Raw genomic sequence first — 27,888 nt, forward strand, 5'->3', positions numbered from 1 at the left:
GGTTTCCCCCCCCCCCCCCCTTATCTCAGTTATTTGAAGTCATTGAACCATTTGGGTAGAATGGTCAAAACTCTGATTTTGAGCCTGGCTTCCTTCTGCTGTCTTCCTTTCAGACAGATAAGGTCTGGAAAATCTTCAGTCAACTGAACAGTTATACAGGATGGTCTATGATTCAGCAAAGCTGATTTTGTGCCCCTCATTCTTCCATTGACACTAAGTTGTCTCAACTCCATCATTGGCATAATTTTGTTTCAAGGAGGTATTTGGTCATTATTAGCAGACAGAATAAAATCCAGTAATGGACTGTGAACAGAGCTCCTTGGTATAAATTAATCCCACCACCTGATGTGTTGATATATGTATCTGTCTATTATTTTTACAAGTCAGGATTTCTATTTTTGCATTTGAATAAACTGATCCAGAAAGTGAATTAATTAATTCTTGAGAAGAAATACATTGATTAGGTGCATGAAGTATGTTGGTCTGTTGTGAGATTGTTTTAAGTCTATGAAAGTGGGGGGTTTTTAATCAAATATTTCACAATACATGCAAATTTTAATGAGTGATGTGTCTTAGAGAAATGTAATGTAGTCATCACTACATGAAGTGTGTCAGCTAATTTCACATCAGTGATTATTGGAGCTGTGATAGCACCAACTTCAATGTGGTTGTGTCAAACAGAATTCCATTATTGTCAAAAATAATGTAATGAGAGTTTAAGGACCAAGGGTTGTGAGGTCACTGGTAATCTATCTCCATTGACTTCAGCTGGTTACAGACAAAACTGGCATTTTTTATCATTAGACATTTTTATCATCTGAAGTCTAAACTACCTTTATGACATTAGTTCTGAATGCTTGGAAAGCCTTTTGTAGATAATATGAAGTTGTGGGGGTTTTACCCCAGGTTTTACCCCAAGTTGTGGGTTTTTTTTTTTAAAAAAAAAAAAGCAAAAGAGTTGATAGATATCTGTTTGGGATTAATGGATTTAAAATAAGTCTGTAACATGTACTGGAAGAAGCCTGACAAGACACTAAATTCTCTGTTTATGAGGTGGCAAAGACATATGTATTCTAATAAATATGAATTACAGCTTAAATATATTCTACAAACGCTTTCTACCTTTCCTGTCCTTACTTTAAAGAAGGCATTTTCTTACTGTTGCAACAGTTCTCATTGTTTTCCCAAATCATTCCACACAGAAGGAAGACCTACTTCCCTGTCATTAATGCATTTGTATTAGATACACTTTTAAGCTAAGTAATTCAAATCAGCAATTTTAGTTTATTTTTTTTTGCTAAATAACACCTTTGTAAAATTTGGAAAGGTTTTTCTGTAAAAGTACTTGTCTAAATTTACTTTGTCAGAAATTGAATTGTCTTTAAAATGAAATAAATGTTGGTGTCTTGATCTCTACACACAAGTATATGTTTGAGGAGAAAACTGTACTTTTGCCACACTGAAAAATCAGAATTTATCTCTAATAAGCATTTCATTGAGACACAAATATGTGAATTATTTTTTTAGTTAGCTACCTAAGCAACATGTTCTCTTTGAGATCACTTTTGTGTTTCAGGATTATCTAATAAACTGAGTATTTCTGGAGATTTAGGAATGACATAAGGTAGGATCTGGAATTTTAGAGATTAATCTTGAGTCACTCATGGTGCAAATCTGCAAAACCCCTATATGTGGCCAGATTCAGTATGCATGCATTTTGGATTGCCTTCTGTCCTCTCACAAGGGAGTCACAAATCAGGTTGTTGCAGGTGCTCAACAATAAAGCAGAAGTTATAGAGAAAAGGTTGCTTTGATTCTTACACCACTGTGGTGGTTCCTACAGAGATCATTTAATGACACGAACCTAAAGGAAATATCTTGGTTGGTCCCTGTAAGCTGTGTATTTGGCTATAAAGCATTTAAACGTGTGAAATTAAGATGAATAAAATGGTTGTACTAGTTATATTGGAATAAGACAAGCTCTGTAGTAGAATGGCAGTATAGTACTTGGACTACAGAGCCCATATTTCCGGTGTGACAGGTAATTTCACACTTCCAGAAAACTGGATGTAGCAATTCCAAAGTATAAAAGGGATGGGAACTAAATAAATATTTTGATCCAGTATTTTGAAAATATATATCAGTGCTATATACATACATAGGTCTGTATATATATATATCTAGAGAGAGAGAGAGAGAGAGATCTGTAGACGTGAACAAGGGATGGCAAGGAAAGAAGGAAAGGCTACCATAAGAGTACAGTCCTTCCTAATCTCCAGAAAAGTATGCCAGAATTGTCTGTTTGACAACAAGGCTTTGATGTCTTGAACTCAAGGGAGAAGATCCTCCAACACTGTAAATTGCTATCGCTTTTCTGAAATCATTCAAGGAGCAAAGGATCTGCTCCAGAGATTCTTCCACAATAGAGTTAGGAAAGAGTATGATGTCTTTCACATAATAACTGCAAATAACAGAAGTTCGAATGGGAACAGATTTATCAAGGTGTTCCTGTGCAAAATAAGCTTTTCCCAGTGCTCTGTCTAAAATGCTTTGTCCAGTATGCTGACACCTCTGTTAGTAAACCAGAAGTCCAGTCATTATATTCCCCTTCATTCTAAAAAAGCTGAGTAAGAGGTTGGTGATAGGTATGTTATTTTCTTCATCGGTAAGATTGGTATTTATTTTTGAACATTTTTTTGGTTAACTGCTGCTGCAGTAACCAGTGCTGCAGAGGGAGTACAAAATATTGTTGATTCCTGCTTCATAAAATAGTTGCTTTAGAAAGATTTCTTGCTAGGCTTTGTAATACAAAATGAGCTGAAATTCAGGCTGGGAGGCTGGAGTGGACAGGAGGGTATATTACACTAGACTTTCTTCTCAGAAACCTCAAAAGAGGAACTGAGGGACTGAACAAATTACACTGATCTCTTGAAGTCAGCTTTAAGTTAGAAAAGAGCATGTTGCTTGTTACTAAAGAAGCTTTCAAACTGTGCTAAGTAAAAGATTTCAAATAATGGGGAACTTTATTCTCAGCTAAATTAGTTGCAAAAGTTTTGATAGGTGAATTTTATTTCCAAAGGTGCAGTGACCATCTCCAGGACTTGAACCCACTAAGTCTTAAGGTATGTTATTTATACTTTCCGTAGTAAAAAAACTTGATCTGAATATGTCTTGTGTTACTGTTTACAGTTGTGTGGCATGAAAGTTAAAGGTGAAATGGTTTTAGTCTTATTGTTTACAAATATTAGGATTTTGGGTTTGTACAAGGAAGACCTGAGATGTATATTGTGTTCTGGTTGACCATGGCAAGCTGATCACAGGTTATATATCTCACCATTCTTAAATGCATAGAACAGTTTTGTTCTGTTTTGTGACTTCCACTCTTAAAACATGAAAAGGAAAAAAAAAAAGTAGTGCAATCTCTGCATTATTTTATTAAGCTTTTTGGCATTGAACATTAGTTTTGAGAGAATGTACATCAAAGCTCAAGTTCCTACAACTCATTATCTTAGAACTTTAGCTTTCCATTTTATATAAAATGAGGCTCTAGATCCAAGACTATCAAGGAAAAAAAAAAAAAAAAAAAAAAAAAAAAAAAAAAAAAAAAGGAATTTCAGAGACGCAGGAATTAGCATATAAAAATGCAGCAATTTTTGAAATCAAAATTATCCTCCTCATTTTTAGTATTTGAATTTATGGTTGCTGGTGCTCTTCATTCATGTTTGCAGTTTCTTGGGCACTGTGAGGGGCTAGAGAGGTTAGACAGCACACATGCATGCAGCTGGAGAATTAATCAGTGAATTATTCGCTGTTATATTATCCTGCAGGTATGCTTGCTACACACTTCCATGCTTCAAGGCATGAAAAGACTTTTGAGGAATCCCTGCCCTTTTCAGCCCATGCTAGATTTATTGCCAAAGGTCTCCCCCTTTCTTTATATGTATGTTACCAGGTCTCTTCTGGTAGTCTCATCATAGTCAGAAATACTAAATGTTCATGCTTAGAGCTTTTGTTCATGCAGTATCTCCGGTGGGACTGGGCTGTGTCACAACTGTTACATGAAGCAAAAGATTTACACACATATAGGTAATATGCTTTGTTCATGACCCACTGGAGTTGCTGCTAGTGTTCAGAGCAATTGACTGCTGCTCTGATGCACCTCACCTCAGCCACTTTAAAGAAAATCTGATTCCATTGCACCAACAGGCAGTGAACCAAACAACAGTAAAAATAGCCAGGTCAGTCAGTTGTAACACTTTTCATGCAGCAGTGCTAATCAGAAAAGTTCCTGTCTCCAGTGTTGCTACCTAATAGAACTAGTTGGCATGCTACTCTTACCTTCAGATTAACTTCTGATAACTGCTAGAAACATGATTTCAGTGGTTTCAGGCCAGTTCTCAGTAGATGACTATCCTGGTAATTTTGATTTGATTAACGTGTTTTGCTGGATGGTCAGGGAGGACAGAAGTCAAACAAGTTGTGGGGAAGGAACAGCCATGTTACTCGCAGGACTGCAGATTCTGCCGTGCAACAATTAGCTGGTGTCAAGTCTCCCAAACCAATAACCAGGACTGCAAAGGCAAATGATGCTCCTAAAACAGTTGAAACTTGCAGCCTATAGCCTTTTCATCTAATGCTAGAAACTGATCTGTGAGCACACATATACTATAGCAGCCTATAAATATGTTATCGGTACAACACTGAATTTTGTTTTACCCCACACCATAGCTTCAAAAAGTCCCCCAAACCTATAAGGAGATACTTTCTTTTCTGAAAATACCCACTGTTTGTTCTACCACCTTTCCACTTTCTTCTTTGGTTTTGTTGCTACTTCTGAAATCACCTCTGACACAAACTCATTGAAAGGACTGAAAATCCCATAACAACATTTAAAACAAGTCATCAGATCTAATATTATATTCATTGCATCTGTGTTCTTTTCTCTCCACTATCTCTTTCCCCATCCTTTGCCTGTGCTCTTGATTGAAATGGTAAACCCTTGGGTCAGTTAGTGTCTTATGCATTTATATGGTGTGGTACATCAATATACTCCTCTGATACTGTCCTCTTTTTCCATTAGCACTACTGAAAAATACATGATAAATAACAGGGGGAGCTCTGAGTATCTCCCCACCTGGAGTATTCTCTCCAGAGCCAGCCAAAAAGCAGTTCCTCACATCCCTTATTTCTTCTTTGAGACCAAGGCATAGTCATGACATTGCAAAAAAAGACTAGCAAAATGCTAATAAATACACCAAATAGCAGTGTAATTCTCAAACCTTAGCAGGATTCGAGGCCATCACAGAGCCTAAGCTGCCAAGTAAGAGAGGGCAGACTGCTGTCACCAGTGATATTATAAAGCCTCTCAATATGTGGAAATTAGGTTCTGCTTCAGTCACAGACACCTGAAAAAAAAGAGAGTGCAAAATGTAACCCCTTCATTTATTAATTTTGTTTTCATTATGGTGGAAATGCCACAGAAGGTGTAGGCTTGTCGTGAGTGCTTTTCTTGTTTGATTTTGCTAGCTCCCCTTAAGTAGCACACTGTCAGGGATTTCTTCTGTGGGACTGTGTTTTTAAAAGTATTCTCCAGCCTTTAGCTTTACTCTCTCTCCTGTGTTGTTATCTCAGTTCACTTTCAACAATTGGACTGCAGTAATAGTAAAAATGAACAAGTAGAGAATTAAATTGATGTTAAATATTAAACCTGTCTACGTAAATAGAGCTGGGGGAGGGCTGGATATAATGACATGTTCTTCTTGTGCAGATTCTTTATTTAAATGCCAGTTTTGCTGAATGTCTGTGACTTCAAAAGTCAGTTAATATTATTGCACTGAAACACTGTCTTAGCAGAGTAGAGAAAAAATAAGCTTTCTTCTGCTATAAAACAATATGTTCTTATAAAATGATTACACTGATACATTTCAAGGTACTGTGAAGTAAGCAAAAGCTGTTAATGTTTTTTTTTTCATTGTTTCAATCATTTTATAGGATTTCACAGAATTGCAGAGTGGTTCAGGCTGGCAGGCATCTCTGCAGATAGTCTAGTTAAGTGCTTCTGCTCAAAACAGAATCAGCTAGAGTAGGTTGCTTAGGCCCAAGGATGGAGAGAGACTCCACAGTCTCTGGGCAACCCACTCCAGTGTTCAACCAACATCACAGTAAAAAATGTTTTCTCATGTTCAAGCAGAATTTAATGTATTTTAGTTTGAGGTTGTTGCCTCTTGCCTTGCCACTGGGCACCACTGAGAAGAGTTTAACTCCACCTTCTTCATTCCCTCCTGATGTGTGTTTATAGACATTGATAAGATTCCCCCGGAGCCTTTTTTCTGTCCAAACTGAACAGACCCAGCTCTGTCAGCCACTCCTCATATGAGACATGCTCAGGTCCCTCATCTTTGTGGCCCTGTGCTAGAGTTGCTCCAGTACGCTTCCTGTCTCTTGTACTGAAGAGGGCTGAGCTGGGCCCAGCACTCCATGTGTGTGTCGCCAGGTCTGAGCAGAGGGGAAGGATCAACTCCCTCAACCTGCAGGCAACACCCCTCCTAATGCAACCCCCTTCCTTGGCTGCAAAGGGCACTGTGCGGGCTTATGGTCAGCTTGTCTTCCAGGAACTCCAGGCTCCTCTCAGTAGAGCTGCTTTCCAGAGCCCCCACCATGTACTGGTGCATTCCTCCCCAAGAGCAGAGTTTTGCATTTCCATCTGTTGAACTTTGTGAGGTTCCGCTTGAGCCATTGCTTCAGCCTGTTGAGTCCCCTCTAAATGGTAGCACATCCATCTGTTGTATTAAACAATTCTTCCTAGTTTATATCATCTTCACATTACTGAGGGTGTACTCTTGTCCATTGTCCAGTTCTTCACAACTGGGTTGAATAGTGTTGGCCGTGAGGTGAACCACTAGTGAATGGCCTTCTCCTGGAATTTTGCCCACTGTTCATAACCCTTTGAGTCCAGCAAGTTAGATAATTTTCAGTCCACCTTGCTATGCATTTATCTAACCTGTTCTTACCAGTTTGTATATGACGATATTATGGGAAACAGTAATTAAAACCTTACTGAAGTTGAGGAAAACAGCATCCACTGCTCTCCCTTCATCCACCAAGCTCATCATCCCATCATAGAATGCTATCAAGTTGTTAAGCACAGTTTCCCCTTCATAAGCTGTGGTGACTATTCTCAGTCAACTTCTTGTCATTTATGGACTTGGAAAGGATTTCCAGGATGAGATGCTTCATCTGCTTGTAGTTCCTTAGATATTCTTTCTTACCCATCTTGAAGTTAGGGGTGACATTTACATTCTCATACTCCTCACAAAACTCTTCTGGGAACATCCTGTCAGGGTCCTTGGACTTGTATAAGGCTAGGCTTTTTAAGTTTCCCAAACATGGTTCTCTTCCACCAAGGGTAAGTCTTCATTGCTCCAGCATTCCCTCTGGTCTCAGGGATTTGGGATTCATGAAGGTTTCTCTTGACACCAAAGAACGAGATGAAAAAGGCACCAAGTCAGACTTTTCTGTGTCCTTGGTCATGAGACCCCCTTCCCCATTTGGAGGTAGTCCCACACTTTCCCTAGTCTTGCATTTACTGCTGATCTACTTGTAGAAGCCTTTTTTATTGCCCTTCTTATCCCTTGACAGGCTCAACTCCAGATGGGCTTTGGCTGTCCTCACCCTATTCTTGCAACTTCTGACAGTGTCCCTGCTTCCAACTCCTGCATGCTTCCTTTTTATGTTTTCTTTTAGTCAGGAATTCATCTACTGAGGCCTCATGAAACCTTTTTTTGTCTTCTGTATGTGGCAATGGATGACCCCAAGAGGAGGTGACCCTGGAAAATCAATCAGCTTTTTCCCTGAAAAGTGAGTAAAATACAGATAGTGAACACAAATGGATCCACTACAATAACTCTTGAGAAGATGACAAGCAATGTAATTTCTAAACAATCAATTAACTGGTTGGATTTTACTGTTCACACTAATCTAAATTTCATTTATGAGCTTCCCCGATCCAAATCTCTGGCTTAGATATTGAGACAAAAAATTACTGTCAAGCAGTGGATATTATCAGTGTTGAGTCCTTCCTCTTCTAGAAAATGATACCTTGTTGAGCTGTCATATCAACTTTTTTTCAGCATCTAGTATTTCAGCACAGAATTTGTGTCCAATGACTGGCCAAATTTTTCTTAGACATCCCAGACACTATACACAGAAATGACATCATAGTTTGCTCAATTCTTCTTTCCATTCCCCCATTTTGTGTTGAATCTTAATTAAATTTATTTTATATAAATCTTGTTGAATTCTTGTCACACTGTTTCTCTTTGTTGCTCAGTATTCTTTCCCCAATACCTGAAATTTCTCTGCGGACCTCACCTCCTTTTATTCCTGCTGAATTTTGTTAGTACCTTTTTGCTCTCTTGATTTTCATGGTGGATCTGGCCTATGAAACAGGATTGACAGGTGTTGTAATTTAACCCCCACAGGCAACTAAGCACCCCACAGCCACACATTCATGCCACCCTGGTGGGGTGGGGGGAGAATTGGAAGGGTAAAAGTGAGAAAACTTGTGGGTTGAGATAAAGACAATTTAATAGGTAAAGCAAAAGCCATGCAGGCAAGTAAGTCAGAACAAGAAATTCATTCACCACTTCCCACCATTAGGCAGGTGCTAAGCCAGGAAAGCAGGGCTCCATCACGTGGAACATTAACTTTGGAAGACAAATGTTGTAACTCTGAAGGTCCCCCCTTCTTTCACCAGCTTTTTCATTACTGAGTATGACATCATATGATATGGAATATCCCTTTGGTCAGCTGGGGTCAGCTGTCCTGGCTGTATCCCCTCAGAGCTTCCTCTGCACCCCCAGCCTCCTCACTGGTGGGGTGGTGTGAGGAGCAGAAATGGCCTTGACTCTGTGTGAGCACTACCCAGCAGTAATGAAAACACCTCTGTATTATCAACTCAGTTTTCAGCACACATCCAAAACATAGCCCATAGTAGCTACTGTGAATAAACTTAACTCTATCCCAGCCAAAACCAGCACAACAGGGGAACTAATCAAACACAGCTTTTCCTTCACGTTATTTTTTTTCAACAATGTCTTCACAGCTAAGTTATTTACAAGAGAACATGCAAAGCCACCAGTTGCCACGTTTGACTTTCGTCCTTAAATTCTGTTGACAACTGTCAACCAGTGATTGCCTTGTACACAGTTTGCTCCATATTTTTTGTCTCTTTCTGTAGGTGAGCGTACACCGTTTTTAAAGCACTGACCTATGTTTCACACTCAGGTAGGGTGAAAGGAGGCTTTGGACCATTCTGAAGGAGGAATCTTGTTCTGTGGTATCCTGAAGTAACAAATGATCTTGCTTTGTCTGCGCAGATGTGTGAACTGGGGTTAGCATATTTGCAGGACTTTTGCCTGTTCCATCGTCTTTGGTATTTAAAGAAAAGTAGAACTCATTGGCTTAGGTCTTTTTTATAACTCCAAGTTGTCCTAGTTTTAAGGAGTTTTCTTTTTCTTCAGAGAAGTGATTGGCCAAGATCAGACATAAATTCTTCTCTTAATAACAAACCCCATATATTCTGCCTCCATTTCAGTCCAGTTTCCCTTATTCTGACTCAGGAATACCCCCTGCCTATGTTATTAGCAAATTCTAGTTTCTGGAGATCTTGTCCTTTATCCAGCTGATTTATCCCTTGATCTTATTACCTTGTCTTTCTCAGTTGCATTAAAGATCAAAGTTGTTTCAATTTGGTCATACAAATCCTTATGCATCCAAATCTAAAATCTCAGCTGGTTGCTCTCTTTACAGTGTAAGAAGCAAAAATATCATGCAAATATTGAGGAATATCTGAAGTATGTAACTTCAGCCATACCCAGTCTGACATATCTTGGGAATTTCATGACAACAATTGAATAGAACTTTTCCATTGTCTTTCTGGAAGCTATTAATGAAAGCTTTACTTCTTGTTTAGACTGCTTTATGTGTGTGTCTATGATATTACACTGAGGGAAAACTGTCTTGCTGCCCCATCAGAGATGTCACTATGGAAATCATAAGCAAAGAAAGCACACCCTTCCCCATGTATTTGGAGTTTGGGAGAATTAGTCTGAGATGTGTTAGTGTGCTCCTTCTCTCTCACTAAAATTCAGTTCTGCATCTGATCATGGAGAATCATACATCAATCGGTGACTGATCTGCATGTGCTGGATTGGACGGAAAAGATACGTTAATATCTCAATGCAAGATATTCAGCCACTTTCCAAAGTACATTCCACTAACCTTTTATATTTCCTGCATTCATCTGACCTGGTGTATGATGAAAGATCAAAACTGTGATTCCTGATTAGTTAAACTCTGGATGTGGTTGCTCTCCCATGTGAAGTTGTGAAAGATATTATAAATTTCATATGCTTGGAAACTTTGTTTTTCATGGTGAAGCATCATACCTCAGATGCACTGAACTCTCACTTTAAAACTGGGCTAAGTGCGATCTTGTCCCCGTTTTTAGAAATACCTTCTGTTTGTGTAACTTTTTCTAAAAGTACTAATGACTGGTGAATGTTGAATAACAGTTTCTCTTTTGATCCACTGGTTTTACCTCTGTTGTTGCTGTCTAATAAATTTGATTCATTGAGAAGTCATACTCTATGATAAACCACTTGTGAAATACTTTGCAAAGTTAGACAAGAAATCTACTGTCATTTTACCTAGGATATTTCTGAATTTGGGTAGAATATTTCATTTTTATCTTGCATACACCTGTATGCACTAGAACACACCTCTGTGCACACATTTTCCTTCTCTCTATTAAAAACCATATGCAACACCTGAGGAGACATTCCTATCAGTGGAAAAGTTAGGGCACATACAGAATTTTGGAGATGTTTAGGAGTAGTGCTCAGTCACTCTTTAAATTTCAACAGGGACTAAAATAACAAGTTAGGACTCCTAAGGAATGCCCAGAGCAGTGTATCTTCTGAATGAACTGGCTGTCATCTGGATGCCATCTGTTATCCCTCATGATATCTGTGCACTGACCTGAAGATTTCCATGACAGAGAACAAAGATGAGAAAATATCTTTATTAAGCAAATTCAGCTCACCTAAATTAATCATCTTTTTAGTGAAGGAGGTAGATGCACTGTAATTTAAAGTCTGAAAAAAATACATTTACAGATTGTAACAAAAGTATTAACTTAAATGATTTAAAGGTACTTATAATGGTAGAAAATTTTCTCAAGGAAGATTAAAACTGTACAGAAGCAGTGCTAGATAAAACTATAAATTTTCCTGGCTGCATTAAAACCATGTTGAAATATGTCACCTGAATACTTTGCTTGTCTGCATGCCTTTTCTTAGTCAAAAGAGGGTCATGAGATTTGTGTGGGTTTGCATTGCATTCATTTACAGGTTGCATTTTCTATTAAAGATACGGTCAGGAATGGTACCTAGCAAAGCTCTCATGGAACAACAAATTTTACTGAATTCTTTCCATAACATTTCTCAGATAAGATTCTTATTGGTTCAGAATATGATCTTTCTTTTGAAATTCATAGCAAAACAGACTTACAGGTTTAAGTATGCAAAGCGGCACTTTTTAAAAAAGATACTGTTTATTAATCCTGACGGTTTTGATGGGTCAATAAGTACAGCAGAGCTGCATATAGTCAGCACAAATGGGTTCTCTGGAACATGAGCGTTGTAGTCTCTGGACTTGATGTTTACTAGATGATATTTATGGCTTTGTACTCACTCACTCCTCTATAAAGTATTCATCCATTAAGTGCTCATGTTTCCTCATCCTAGAACATGGTTGAGTATATTTCACTTAAAATGTAAGAAAATCTGTGTCTTCCAGGTTTGTTTCAAGCATTCTGAGTGTGGTGCCATGAGAGATGCTGTTGTCCCTGACAGGTTGGGATTATCATGATCAAGTGCTCTATTTTGACTTCACCCAGTGGTTAAAAGATTTGTATGGTAAAGAGGAAGTATTGAACTTTTAAAAACATTAAACAGGTAAGTCTACTGAAGTCAGTTTGCTTATTGACAGTTTCCAGGCTTATTTCAATTGCAGGTGTTTATGGAATCATGTATCACTGACTCTTTCTAGCAGGGTTTCCTCTTAATTATAATCTTAGAGTAGTAGCTGTGACTTGAACCAAAAAAATTGCTACTTTATAAGTGCAATATGATTAGAAATCAGGTTAAAATAAAATTTTAGTCATGTATCTACAAACAGAAGGGAAACACAAAGAACATTTCACTGAATTGTGTTAAGCAGATGTTTATTTCAGCTTGTTAGTCTAGAGCATTTGCACAGTCCTAGTTAAGTGCCAAACAAAAATCTCTATTCCATGAGCACAAATGCAAATGTCCATTGCCATTTCAGTTCTAAGCAGGTCTTTGGTTTTTGCAGTAAGGTGTTTTCTTTACAGAAAGCATGTTTTTGGCATAAAGGGATTGACTTATTTCCCTTAAATTGTGTTAATGGATCTCTGCTACACTCTAGAACTGCACCACTGTGAAAGCAATGGAAAAAAATGTAAATAATTACTTTAGCAGAGCAATTTAGTAGCCAGTATGTAAGTTGTTACATTAAAATAGTTACCTGTATGAAGTTGGGGCCTGAGTGAATATTTATTTCAAGACTAATTTAGCATAATATATTGTTTTGTTATTAGATCCTGAGAATTCCCTTTCGTCTTCAACTAAGATTCCCGGTTTTGTCTAAACAATCTATCTCTTCCTTAGAACAACCTGTAGAAACCAATTAGTCTAACATAAAGAATTGTGTGGTATGAGCACATTTAAACATTACCAAAAATAGGCCTACCTTGTCTGATTTTGATGGATGTTTCACAGAGGTGTTTTTCAAGGATATTTCACAAGAGTGAACTATTTCAGTTTGGTTTTTTTTCTGTTGCTGTAGCTTTACTCTTTTGAAGCCAAAATCTTAGAAACTATACAGCAATATGGCACTCTGGCAAAGAACTAAACTGCTGAATTAAGACTCAATTTGCTGGTATGTAAGTCTCATGCTTATGGCTGTTTAAGGGTGAACATATTCATATTTTCCTTTCTGGCTTGGAAAATGAGTGATATTTTCTTTACCAAGACTATATTCAAAGATGTCTTGGAGTATGTCTGGGGCAGCAATAGATACTGGTGCACAAATTCCAAGCTTATGCCGATGTGAGTGGAACCATACAGATATACAGTTTGGGTCAGGAAGCAGTATAGCAATGTTCAGATGACACTGTACCTTGTGATCCTGACTGTGTGACTTCCAGACATGATCTCATTGGTAAAAGCTAGCCTGCACATAAGTGGAGAAAAGCTATCTTTACATTCTTTTTTCCAGACATTGTTTGGAGTACACTTAGATAGGTGCAGGTCAGATGTATCTGTATATATCATAGCTACACTACCCTTGTGCTTTGCCTGTTTTCACAAATTATTTACAACAGAATTATTTTTGTAACCAGTGGAAAAATACATTTTACTGGCTATTTAGTGCTGCAACTGAATTGTCCTCTGAACTCAAAACTAGTGATTTAAGGAACAGGTTTGTTTTAAATATTTTAATCAGCATAAAATACTGTGCTTTTTAACCTTGAAAAGCTCAGAAAAGAAAGGAGAAAAAAGTGTACCAATAAGTGAAATAAGATGACTAACAGCTTCAAAAATAGTGTGACAGCTCAACATTAAGATTCCCCAATTCTGTATCACAATGCTGATGTAGACCTAGAAAAAATAAATGTTTAAAATGGCATCTTATATTGGTTTGTGTTTCGATCTTCATGTTAGTTTCCTATCAAAACCTCCAGCCTGATAAAGTATTCTTTTCATAGGCCTGTATTTCTTGTGGTATCTTTATTCTGATAATATTCATATAAAGTTGGAATCACTGTTGAATTAGCATTGTTTATGCTTCACTAATATTTATCTCCTTAAGACCCAGATTCTTATCCACTTTTAATAGAATTTTTTTTGTATTATTTAGTTGAAGAGTCAGCTATTAAAAAGACGTCAACAGTGCTATGACTGTCAATTATACTTCTAAACTTAGAGAGTGTGTGGTATGTGGAACATGAGCAAAAAGAAACATGAAATTCTTATTTTTGCCTTTCAGAAAGTATTGCTTTTTCTTTCTGCTATCACTCATATGTAGAAGTATTTTGTGGTCTGTATTATAAAAACTAAATATATTTAAAACATCATTACATTTTTCATCTCAGTAAGGGTTCAAATTTTTCACCATTTGCATCAAAGGATAAACCATGATTCCAGCTGCGTAGCTTTCCATGCTTCTCTGCTGACTGAATAAATGGGCAGAAAATTGGGAGCTTTACAAACAGCTTGTGGGAGGAATCCTTTCTTGAAAGTCTTAAACTGCATTACCAGGCAATAAAAAATGTTTGCTGTCATGATTTCCAAAATTTTTTTTTCCATGATCTACAAAACCTTGACTTCCGACTTCATCCTTAAATTTATTTTTTTGCTATGAACTTGGAAAACCTGCAAGAAGCAGTGGGAAAATGTTACCTGCCAAATCAAGATCTTCCTATTTCCCCCTTAACTTTTTCATAGTGGCACTGTGAATTTGCTATCCTATGAAGGCTCAGCACTTTTTTTAGAGAACAGGGGCAACCCTAGCCACCTAACACACAACTCAGAGACTGTTTTCAGTGCATGAAAGCTTAAATTGACTCCTCAAACAGTTAAAACAAGGCACTTTGTTTACTGTTTTGTGGGGACTCTTTGCAGGGAAAGGTTGTTTTACTTTGGTTTAACAGCAGTAATTGTTAGTGTATGGAAGGTAAAGTCTTTGTCAGGAAATTTCAGTGCTGTTTTTAGACTCTTATGATACGGCTACAAAATGATTCCACCAAGCCTAGCTCAGAATATCTTATTCTGTTTTCAATAAATAGTGTACACCTTTTAAAGTTTCTGCATAATAGAAATTTAAATATAATACTAATATGCATGGCAAACTGAGAATAATTCCATGAGTACTAAAGAAAAATGAAAAACCTTCCAAAAGGTTTTGTTTGTATCATGAAAGTTTTGCATTTACTATTCACAACAAAGCTAAATGCGATATACAAAATACACTGTGCTTTCTGGACAGGCCTGAAGAAAAATACACATTTACTGATCCTATTAGTACACTGGCTCACTGGAAAATGGAGGATGATTTCTTCCACTTCTCTCTGTTCTCTTCTCCTTCTCTTCCCCATTTCAGTCCTTTAACAGAATTTTCTGCTTCTGATAGCTTATGATGTGAGCAAATGGATTGTGGAAACTGCCCTCTGTGGCATCCCTGCCAACTGGGAATAGGTGAGTATGCTGACATGGAAGGGTGTGAAAAGGGCGAGGAGGAGGAGGAGTAACAGGAAGAGAAAGCTACCTTAATGCCTTCCATTAAGGCAATAAATGAAATGGAAAAGTGTAAGGGTAAGGAAGAACTCCACAGTCTGAGGAAAGAAAGCGTTTGCCAAGTCAGAAGATTGTTCCCATCTCCCCACTGTTGAAGGTGGACAAGAAAGTCAGAAGTTATCTCTGAACATGGCCCATGGATATTGCCTTCTCACAGCAGTTGCCCTTGACTGTTGTGGAGTGTGGGCATTGAGGGTGTAAAATAGGCAGAATAAGTGGTGATGGTCTAGCCCAACCTTCCTGAGTACTAAAAAGACAGCTCAGACCTGCTCTTATCTGCTCCGTTAAGGGTCCCACCACACTGATGGGCAGACAAACATAAATTTCATACAGCTTGATCAGCATCATCTGTTAACATGAAAAGGGATGGATAAGGTGGTACTTCCTTAAAACAGAATTGCGCATATTGCAACTGGCCGTTCCTCTGCTTTTACTATGGACTGCCAATCCCATTGGGCCTTTACTGCCCTTAGATTACTTAAATACAACTTTGTGGCCAAATCAGCTCAGAATGGGTCAATATCCAATGCTTGTGCCTCTTAAAACTCATCCCCATACACACTGTTGAAATGAAATCTCATAATCCTGTTCTTCAAATTTATGTTTCAATTAAAAACAATGTCACTTTTTCAGAATTTTATTTCTCTTACTCAGCGTTTATCTCTCAGGTTTTATCCTTGTATTTGTCACTTTATCACCTTATCAATCATTATATTTCAGTTCTCTAGGAAGTTCAGCAGGCCAACAAAGGAAGTCAAATGTACCTAACACCAACATGCTCGCTAATAAAAATAAATGAGTTCCTAGGGAAAGTTAACAAAATTGTTTCATTATAGAGGATCTCTGAAATAGATGGGACAAAGCCATGACAGATAAGGAGAAAGGCTTAGGAAGATCCTGAGTATGTCAACACAAGTATCCTGTTGCTGATAAGAGAAGCTGAAGTCCTGTAACACTCTGACTTCTTCCTGCCACAAAATAAGGTGCAGCTGGAAAGAAGAAAATAATCACATCTTGATCAGGTTAGCAATCAGTGGCCTGAATCTAAGCCTCCTTTTAATACTTTTCTTGAAATGTGTAAACCCTCTGAATGTTCATCAGTTTACAGAAATAGATACATGGAAAAGAAAAAAAGGCAAAAAGAAAGAACCAAATCCATGTCAAGAAAAGTTCAAAGCTATTTGAGTAATTCCTTCTAGTTCCCAACCATTCACTACACAATATGTGTAGATACATATACATTTATATAAAGGTCTCTTTTATTCTTTTTCTCTGAGTATCTTACTTGGATTAGAATACCCTGCCATAAGCACCTTTAAAAAAAGCCCATGCTTTTTTCAAGGACATTTCTGTACATAACAAAGGTTTAGGTTGTAATCTGATGGTCTGGGGATTTTGTCAAAATCAAATGACACTTTGAACTTTCTGTCTTTACAATTCTATGGTTTTACAATTCGGGGTTTGTGTACATTTGCTTTTCTTATTGGCTCATCTGTTGTGACATTGTAAAGAAACTTATAGTTGCACACATCTGAGATCACAAGAGCTTCGTTCTATAATGAGATGGGAATGAACAAGAGACTATTTTACTGTGATACAGCTTGATGGTACTACTCTAGTTAGGGACAGTTCTTTGCAGACAGGACAAGAAAACATATTTAGCAGCCAGTGTACACTGAGATATAAAGCTCCTAAACTAGTTGTGTACAATATCTCATAGTCAATCAAATAAACATGCATTTTAGGAAGTGTCTAAATTAAAGCATTAGAAATGATAGGTTTTAGCAGCTTCAGATAGGCTGTCCATGTCAGTCCAATAATATCCATCATTTCTTCCTCCAAAGAATGCAGGAGGTGGAAGGGAAAACCTCTAATATACAGTCATACAGTAGAATGTCCTTTAAAATGTCCTCTGCAATCTCTGTAGTTTGACAAGTGAAATTTCATGTATCTTGTAGCAAATTCTGTATTCAGGAGCTTTTGTGAGTAAAAATAACTTTCTGCAAAAAGCAGAAACAATACTAATAATGAAAATATTAATATTGCAACGCACATTATTTGGATGAGGCCTATGAATTCAGGGAAATATATATATTATGAATATTATTAAGCATCATTCTTAATTTGAATATTGAGGTCAAGACTATATGACATTTGTAAGACATTAATACATATGACTCCGTATGTTGTACAATGAACAACAATATTTTATTTGACTATTTTTATTTCAGTCATTCAAACAAACTTCAGACTAGGATCTGACATTGTTGGACCTTGACACCTACTTTACTTCATGGACTGCTAGAATTAAATTGAAAGGGCTGCTTAGCAGCAGACTACAATAAAATAATGGAAGTTCTCATATCAAATAGCCATTCATCATGATCAGTAGTTTATTTTTAGTATTAATAGAGTATAGTATTTTTGGTTCCTCACTTTAATTAGGTGTCTTCGAGGAATGCAAGACCAAAGAAGTATTTTGAGAATGTTCTACACCTTTATTGCTGTGGAACTAACTTTACATTAAGGCATAACTACAAGATGTATATTTTATATGGTGTGTATATATAGTTTATATATTTATATAGTTGACTTTATATATTATTCTAGTATGCACAAAAGTGCATTCAAATGTATGCATGACAGTGTTAGAAATTCTGGCCACTGACTTTGTAAAGATACCTTTAATTAGTCTGTGATGTGAACTTTGGACTTGCTCTGTCATCTTTTTTGTGTTGTAACTCTATCACACTAACAACCACATTTGCAGTTGGAAGACAAAGTAATGACTCATTGTAACTGATTCTGTGAAATTAGAAGGTTAATCCTACTATTATTTTCCTGTTGTAGTTTTCCGCTAGCAAAGCAGATGAGCATGTTGGATTCTCTTTGTATTTTGGAATTTTTTTCTGCTCTCTGATTCTGTTAGTCCCACTGTTGCTGCATACAGTGGGGAGAAACACCTCAGGAGTTTCACCTCAGAGGTGGTAGTTGCTCCAAAGCTAACCTGCCATGGTCCTGTGGGTTGATCTTTGCTGGATGCCAGATGCCCACCCAGGCACTCTCTCACTCCCTCTTTCCAAGTGAACAGGGGCAGAAAATAAGATTAAAAAAACCTCATAGATGGAGATAAACACAGGGAGATCACTTATCTATTACAGTCATGGGTAAACATTCAGCTTAAAGATTGATTTCATTTATAGCCAATTAAAATAAATAGTGAGAAATAAAGACAAAACCAAACCCACCATCCCTTCCCCCCCCCACTTCCTAACCTCAATTTCAATCCTCTATTCCCAACTCTTCAACCTTCTTCCCTCTGAGTGCTGTAGCCAGGTAGGGAATGGGGGTTGGGGTCACTCCATTACACTTTGCTGCTCTTTCCTCTTCACACTGTTCCCCTGCTCCAGCATGATGTTCCGTCCCCCAGGGATAAAGTACTTCACGCCCTGCCCCAGCGTGGGTCCCTTCCCCGGGGTGCAGTCCCTCAGGAACAGGCTGCTCCAGCGTGGGTCCCCCACGGGGTCACAGCTCCTGCCAGCAAACCCGCTCCAGCCTGGGCTCCTCTCTCCATGGGGCCGCAGGGCCTGCCAGGAGCCTGCTCCAGCACGGGCTTCCCGCGGGGTCACAGCCTCCTTCGGGCACATCCCCCTGCTCCGGGGTGGGCTCCTCCCCGGGCTGCAGGTGGAGATCTGCTCCCCCATGGACCTCCCTGGGCGCAGGGCACAGCTGCCTCACCACGGCCTGCGCCGCGGGCTGCGGGGGAATCCTGCTCTGCCTCCTGGAGCACCTCCTCGCCCTCCTGCACTGACCTTGCTGTCTGCAGAGCTGTCTTTCACTTATTCACACTGCTCTCTCCCAGCTCCCTGTAGGTTTTTTCCCCTTTTTTTAACTATGTTATCACAGATGCAGTACCATCAGCTTACGGGCTCAGCTTTGACCAGGGTGGGTCTGCTTTGCAGTTTGCTGGAACTGGCAATGTCAGCATGGGCTGCCGTGCCCTCTCCTCACAGACACTTCCCCTGCAGCCCCCCGGCTGCCAGAACCTTGTCACTTAAATGGAACATTGTCTTGAATATTCAAAACTTTGGCCGGAAAGAAGAAAACAGTACAGATGACAACTTTTGAATTAATTGCGAACGTGGAACCCTAAGAAATTCCATTTCTGGAGCATAGGTAGTCTAGAAGGAGCTGAATTCACATGCAGATTACACTGTTAAAACTATTCAGATTTGCATAAAAATCGTGATTAGAATTCTTGCCAGATTAACAGTATTTTCAAAGTTATAGGTGAACAATTGCATTCATACATTAGCATGTATTTAATACGGCTACAAGTGGGCATTGTATATACACAAATCAGGTATTTAGTCATTCGTGTGACCTAGTAGAAAATTAGCTGGCTATTTCCTTATGCAAATATGTTGTTTATGCATCCCTCAACTGGGAATTTCAACAAAAAATGGCCATGTGTTGCTGTTTAAACTAATTTTATACACCTAACTAAGGTTATGACTCTGAAAAATCAGAAGAGATCTTTTCCCCACAGTGCCTCAGATTAGATTGAACATTAGTGTGAACATCAGTGATACTGCTTTATAAGAATTTTCTTGAAGAATAATTTGTAATATTTCTTGAGTTCTCAACTGTTTATTTTAGACTAAATATTCCAAAATCATATCTTGTTCATACAAAATAGAAGATCATATGCAAGCCTTCTTCAGTCCAAAAAACTTCCAGAGCCTGGCGTATTAATAAAAGAACCATTCAAACATTTGTAGATCATGAACATTTCCCATAGCTCAGTCTCTGGAAATATCATTTTGTGAAATCGCGAAGCAAGTAGCAGGAATATGGGTTTTGATGTCAGAAGTAGAGAGATGTAATAAATTTTGGATCCATGTTCATTTAAATAAGTAAACTGAGCCAAAACATATGATCTGTTGCTATTCTTGTCACTATAACAAATGTGCTGTGTATACCTATGTTTTGCATATTAGGTATATTTTACCCAGGACATATTGTCTCATTATACAATCTGCATAAGGCTAGGACAAGATTTTCAAACCAGTGTGACAAAGTCTAAGAAGTCTTGTCTATCGTGACTTCTGAAATCTTTTCAGAATATTTTACTTTTTAAGCTTACCAGGAGTGTAAGACATATTGTAGAGAGTAATTTCTTTCAATTTGAAGGACAATTTAATCAAATAATAAGACCATTAAAAAAGATGCCAAGGCTAGCAATGAATTACAGCTTGTGCCATGAACTCCAGGTAGCCTACTGCTGTAATCTTTTGAATTGTGAACTTTTAAATTTTTTAAGATAAATTCATAACATGTTACAAACAATGGGATGAATTCTGTGATAGATTTGTATCTTAGAACCATATTTGTTGTTTTGAGCCATGTTTTGTAAGTAATGAGCATCCAGATATAGATGTTACTCTGACTTATAAGAAACTAATCACAGTACTTATATTAAGCTTCATCAGCTGTTCAGCATCTTCAAAGCCATGTAAGAAATGGCCATAGAAATTTTTTCAACAATGTTTTGATTTCATTAGATATTCATTGAAACACAACTTTTGCACTTCTTAACTCACATGAAGATACAAACTGCCGTAATGTTAACATTGGAATGATTCCCCAGTAAGTCTTCATGGAGAAGGAAAATTATATTTCTAGTCTACAAGATGGTATATGTTATCAGTCAGTGGGTATATTATTGAGTCTTACACCAGTACTTTTTTTTTCCTTTTAATCTACATAAAGTAAAATTGTAAGAAATATTTCTTTTTGTGCCCTTCTTTAAGGGATATTTGGCTGAAGTAAAGGATTTCTTTGTGTTACATTTTTAATTTACAAAATGTCACATTACTTCCTTCCATTTTGTTTATATAGCAGGAAAAAAGGCAGATTTGCTGAATTTGTTTTACATGTGGATTTTTATACATCTCCCTTGTTTTTTAAGAACCAGTGTTTGCCAATTTGAAAGACTCACATAACTGGGGTAAATGGCATCTCAACAGGAAAATTAAAATATGTTCTTTCCTTGCAATTCATATAATTTTATACAGAATTCCAGTTGACCTACATTTTGACAGCCTAAGATAACTTGTTTTGAACTGCAGATAATACATTTAGAAGCTTTCAGGTATCTTAGTAATACAGCATAATGAAGGCACTAACTCCTTTAAAAAAATAAATTGTAGAAATATCCACTCTAAGAAGATCTACTCAGAGAAAAGAGAAACACTGGAGTTAGGGTTCCTTAGTGATAAATTTTCAAAAGCATAAGAAACTCCATGGATTCAAAGTCCATTGGACTCATACAGATTTTTTTACTGGTTAGGTGTTTGACTCAAGTATTGACAGTACTGTCTATAAGAATATATTTTTTGCATATGGAGATATGTGCATTATCATCTGAAACCAGTCATATTTTTTCATGGTAAGCCTGAAATGTTTCTGCTTCTATGTCATCTTTTAACTAGACTCTCAGATATTGTGTCTAAGTCTGAAATTACCATGTGATTTTATTAGAATGACACTTGAAAATGGTAACTTAAATTTTTGTTCTCTGCTTTTTAGTGTTCACATGATGTACTGATACTATTAATCTATTTGGATTTGTTTAAAAACTGGATGGATTTCCTATTTCTCTCTTTTATTATCATCAATAAATAAAACTATTGAAAGTCCCTCCAGCTAGCACATATATTATAGGAAGAATCACAGAAAACCGATCCTGGTCTTGATCCTCTGTTAAAAAACTACAGGGACTGGTAGCAGGAATCATAGTAAGGAAGGGGTAGGAATGTTCTAATCTTTTCATTGTAGCAGTGCCAGAAAGGTATGTCACCTGCCACATGTCATCCTGTTAGCCTGGCAAGATTTTTAGGGACCTCTCCATTCATTTTGTATTTAGTTAATATAGTATTACCTTTTCTAAGATCATATATTATATAAATTATGAAGGTGATTTAAGCTAACCTATTATACCTTGCAACCAAAAAGGGCTAGGAACATCCACATGCCCAGTTTTTACATCTCAGCTGACAAGTGGCCACATCTTAAACTGAACTAAACAGACTGTCAGTAATTATGTGAATGTAACCCAGGAAGAGACACTTCCGGCTCATAAGTTATTCAGTAGAGAATTTCTTGTGACGAACAGTTCAGAAAGGATAGAACTCCTTCCCATTTGTACAGTGAGACAACTGATTAACCTCTCAAAATGTAAGGCCAGTGAAAAACTCTTTTAAGAGGAAAAGGCAGATGGATTAAGTAAATTTCAGCTTGATGTTGTGTATGCTTCATGTGAGCATTAGCATGCTTTCCTCTAGATTTCTTTGATCTTTCTTTGCTTACCTCAGGTTGTTCCAAGTCTTGTGCTTGAAATGCTTCAGTATAGCCCACTGGAAAAGCAGTGCTGTGAATTTTTGCTCCTGCATACCTATTTTAGGAGTTGAAATTGTACTATGCTATCTAAGACGAGGAGTAACGGAGCCCATGCATGATAACTGAAGTCAGAAGGTGGTGAGAAGGCTGAATCCTTGGATTTTCAGACAAGGACAGCTGCCAACACGAAGTCATGCACCCTACAGACATCAACTCTGTTCTTTCTCAATTCCCACTACTTCAGAAGAAGCGTGTTTTAAGCATGCATTGTGTAGAAACACTCTAACTCCTAACTGCATTTTTTTCTTGTTATTTTAATAGCATGACATTTTCAAATGCTAATCAATGTATGTGTTTACCGCTACTCATATTTTACATAGCCAGTGCAAACTGACCTTTCTGCTGTGAAGTAAACAGTGGGGAACTTGAGATTTGGGGTTTCTTCCTGCATGTGTAATCTTTTACCAAGTTCAAGAACAAGTGCTTAAGTAAAATCTTCTGATCTGGGTGTATCTGGGATGGGATTTAGACAGTCACAGACAAAAGTGATGGGCAGGAATTTAGTTTTTTATTACATCTAGATTTAGTCTTGAAACCTTCCTCATTTCCATTGCACATCACTAATGCTAGAACAGCTTCAAACACATAGACAATGTTGCAATGTTTCTTCTGTGGTGCCACAAACACAATGTGTAATGAAATATTTGTGACACAGAATTATTTGGTATCAACTCAATTTTATAGCCATGACCCAATCCTCTGTTTCATCTCCTTTCTCTGCCACACATTACCTGCGTGATATTGGATTTATCACATTGTCTCACTGAGCCTCATGCCCTGTCTGTCAAACACTGGTAATGGTGCTTCTTGCCTGCCAAATCTGTCCCATTTGTTTTGATGGCAAGGAATTCAGAGAGGGGACTGTTGGGCACGGCATCTGCGCAGCATTTAGCACAACAGGACCTCACTGTCTGAAATATGCATACTTCTGGAATACGATCAGTAAAGACTGATGCGCAATAAGTCTTGACTAAACCCTCCCAGAGGACTTCCATTTTCTATTTCATTTCAAGTGAAAGCAGTAAAGGCACTGGCGTTTAGTAGGAGAGACAAACTTTTTATCTGTAGAGCGAGCAAAAAGAGGTGCATTTTTCTCAGTCTAACATGTACCTCACCTCTGGCTTGGAGGATTGACTCTTTTGGGTTGAAGGGCAGTTTATTTTCAAGGCTCATTCAGCCTTGGCCTCTCAGCCATGATTGCAATCAAAGATGTCAATCAGCATTAACTGTAATTGTTTTATGATAGAGAACTGGAATGAGGCCACCAATTCATTTCCTATAGGCCACAAAGCAGCCATCTACTTGTCACAGTTTTCAGTCATTGCTGACCTCAGGCAATTTCATATCTAGAGGTAGAAAGCTCCCTCTATCATTACCTGGCAATAAAGTCATCTATGCCTTCGAATTCTCACTTCTGAACAACTCTTTGGCCTGCCTATTCTTTCTCATGAGCTTATGGCAGCTGTTTAATACAAGGACAGAGAAATGTGGTCAGTGAGGCCCAAGTTTGGTCGGTCTAGCTGCCATCTGCCCCTTTGCATAGTTTTTTTCCTGCTGTGTGGCCTGAGGAACCACAGTAGCTTTAAACCATCTGGATCTCACCCAAAGAGGGAGTTAATATTTACAGAAACGTTTCAACACGTAACTGCAGAATTTTTATCACTGTTTTGGGGACTGGTATTCCAGAAGCATAGAGAGCATTAGCAGGTTTCTTTCTGTTAACTCAATATTAGCTTGATAGTTACTTGATATTGGCTTGATGCTGTATTTGGGAGCACTTACTCTTTTGGGAGTGAGTAGAAGGCCATTGGTTTTGAACGTCTGAGGTTTTTTTTCCACAGTGAAATGTTTGCTGAGTGTTTGCTTTTGCATTTAGGGTTGGGGTTTTTTTTTTTCTTTTTTATTCCATTTTACTTAGAAATTTGAAAAACTCATAGAAAATTTCACTATGAGACACCCTTGAATATAAACCATGATGTTTTCTTCTTCTTTCCACTTCCACTATTGCATCTATGTGTTGCAGCTATGTAGATTTCCTAAACATAATTTCATTGTTTTCAAAGGTGGAGATGCTGATATCTCTCGTTGCATGTACTAGTATTTTATTGCAAAAAGAGATCCAGTAAAATGAAAAAGAATGGCTTGAGAATGAAACTAATTTTCTGTTGAAGTAAACAAATTATTTTGGATAAAAAGACAGACTACAGTCAACATTATATTTTCATTTTTTGTGTAACAGAGAAAAATAAGTCAAACTTAATAAAGCCTCAGAACATCTGATGTTGATTTTATATGTGTACATAGAATCCAGCCTATGATTATTTTGGGCCAATATTTTGTCTTCCTTATGAGTAATAAAGAGTGGAATAGCATGTAGGAAATCTTGTGAGAAACTAGAATGTCATAATAATTTTTTCTGGTTTGTTAAATTAACATAAACGTAATATCAGACATAATGCCATGTTGTTCTATCTTTTTTTGTTTGTTTGTTTTACATAATGTATCAAACAGGTTACAGTAAAAAATAATTAACATCAAAGTATTAACAAAACAACCTCCCCAAGAAAACAGTTTTAAGTCAAAGTCTCTGGTTTGCAACACCAAAAATTACTGAAGTATTCTTTGAACGAATTAATCTACATTTGATCAGCAAATGTGTAAATAGCTCGTAGGGGTTAGGCAGGGAGGTACTAATCCACTGGCTATGGATGATAGGAGAACTCAACTGTGGATAGTATCCTTCCTTTCTTGTTCTCCCTACAGACACTTCCAGAGAGTGGACTTGGATGTACCACTGAACTGAACTAGTATGATACTTTCAGGATATAGAAACAGAATCTTTTGAAAACGTCTCATCACTAACTTCTAAAATTATAGATTGATTTTATTTATTTTAATTATTTTTTTTATATTTTGACAAATATATTTATTGTATTCTAACAAATATTCTACTTCTATGTACTATTTTACATTTTCTCCACTCCACAGAGATGTCATCTGCTTTTGTTATTGTCCTGAATTTCTGATTTTCTTTGCCTTTAGGCATGAGTAACTATTCAAAAAAAAGCAGCAGGATGAAAACAAGAAACCAGCCTTAGATCTTATTAGAATATAAATAGGCATAAGCTTCTTGTCTAATAGCTCTACTGAACTGTAGAAACTGAACGTTCACAGCCAAGCAGATACACCACAACATATAATTTAGAACATTGAAAGCATTTATGATTTGAAAACTAATTTTTATATTTATTTAAAAATATTTACTGACTTAACCCAGAGTGGATTTTTTATATATTTTGATGGAAAAATAGAAACTCCAACTAATTTGTCCTTAATCTTACAAAATGCTGAATGATTTCTGGTTGATGGGGGTGGATGAGGAGTCAGAAATCAGATTAAATGGTATTTTCAGTGACTTCAATCAGTCTTTGTCTAGTCCTTTCTTTCTCTTACTTCATCTCTACTTTGTTCTCCATCAGAGACATGGAAATTGAAGACTAGATGGCTTTTTTTAACCAACATTTTTAAGAAGTATAAGCAGCTTTAAGTGTCACTGTATTTTGAGTGGCTGAAGAGTGAGAAGAGGAAAGTATGAATTCAGACTTTCTGTCCTTTTTAAGAGAATAAAGAGGATTCCTGTTTATTTCATCAGCAAGATGTTCAGAAGTCTCTGATACAGTAGCACAATACAATCACAGATGGGAACCAGAAATGCTCATTTTCCTCCCTCAAGCCTTATCTTTTGAAAGTTCTTCTTGCTTGCAAATTGAACAGTACTTTTGAGAAGTAATCTCTGGAATGGAACTGAAGTCTAGCTCAGGAAACTCCTACCACTTTAGATTAAGGATGTGCTAAAGAATGTCTTTATTAATAATAATAAAAAAGAAAGACTGGGAGAAGTGGTAGGGACATCTAAGGGTACTAATTTACTAGGTCACCTTGATCTCAGGCATGCATGTGTAGTCTTGGCAGTGACCTGAGCAAAAATGTCAGTGTGCTTTGAAATGCTGGCCTAAGTCATGCTCGTTTAAGCTTTCCATCTTGTCTCTTTTTTGGCCTGTTAGCCTGACTGTTGCATCATTTACTATTAAATATGCTCTGGGACTGCAAGTGCTTAAGACTTAGAGCCTGAGAATCTTAATTAACATCCTTGATTTCCACCTATCTAGCCAAGACCTAACACTCCGAGGTTGAAAGACTCCTTCTGTGGCTTCAGCATTAATTTAGCTGAGATCAGTAACAACACTGTATCTGTACAGAAGAAAATATCTGAACTGGGAACCATGTTTTACACTAGGAAGGTCATAGTCAGGACTGAAAGAAAATGTATTTGTTTCTTCCCTTATCTTTATTTTACCTTCTACAAACAAAACTTCCACCAGCCATGGGTGAAAAAGGGACTCTTCTTGCAGTGCAGTGATGATTAGACTTCCACACTGACAGCATGGATCGAGCTTTGGAAAAAAAGATCCTTCTTCTACTCATTTAAGAAAATAGGCCTGATGCTTCGCATTTTGCTATTTATGCAGTCCTTTATACCCAGACAAAAGCAGGTATAAAATGCAATCATTTCAGACTTGTTCTCTTACATCTGCTTTGTACAGGCATAAATCATGCATGAGTGGCTTGGTAGTGAAGAATCAGGTCTGAAATATCTGTTTTATGAACTTTGCTAGTTTCCTGTGAGTCAAAGCTACCCTGGGAGAAAAAAAAAAAAAAAATTAGTCTGAACACTAGGGAAAAAGCAGTACTTCAGGGAACTCCAAGCATGTAATTGTTGCAATCTGTTGTATAATGTACCTCATGAGATTTGTCAACACTGATATGAAACTTCACCCACCAAAGTTCTCAGTCCTCTGGCATTAAGCATCTCTGTCCTGAGACAACATTAGCCACCACTTTCCTTGGCCTCCCCATGGAAAAAACTGAATAGGAGTACATTAATGTGCTGCTGAAAACATTTTCCCTATGCTCTTTCAAGTAGCAC

General features: G+C 37.5%; 1 protein-coding gene across 4 annotated transcripts in view; it reads left to right on the forward strand.

Moving 5' to 3' along the window:
* LINGO2 (leucine rich repeat and Ig domain containing 2) overlaps positions 1–27,888 on the forward strand; it is a 325,390-nt gene that overhangs the window by 150,937 nt on the left and 146,565 nt on the right. For 2 of the 4 annotated variants that reach the window (XM_026866621.1, XM_026866622.1), the window contains 2 exons: positions 3,080–3,122; positions 11,860–12,017. The gene's annotated coding sequence lies outside the window, so the exon portion shown is untranslated. Of the gene's footprint in view, positions 1–3,079; positions 3,123–11,859; positions 12,044–27,888 lie in introns of those variants that run through there. The other 2 variants (XR_003400192.1, XM_026866624.1) reach the window with 2 other exon arrangements.

This window comes from Athene cunicularia, assembly GCF_003259725.1.
Source record: "Athene cunicularia isolate RWA chromosome Z unlocalized genomic scaffold, athCun1 chrZ_part3, whole genome shotgun sequence".
Classification (NCBI taxonomy): domain Eukaryota; kingdom Metazoa; phylum Chordata; class Aves; order Strigiformes; family Strigidae; genus Athene; species Athene cunicularia.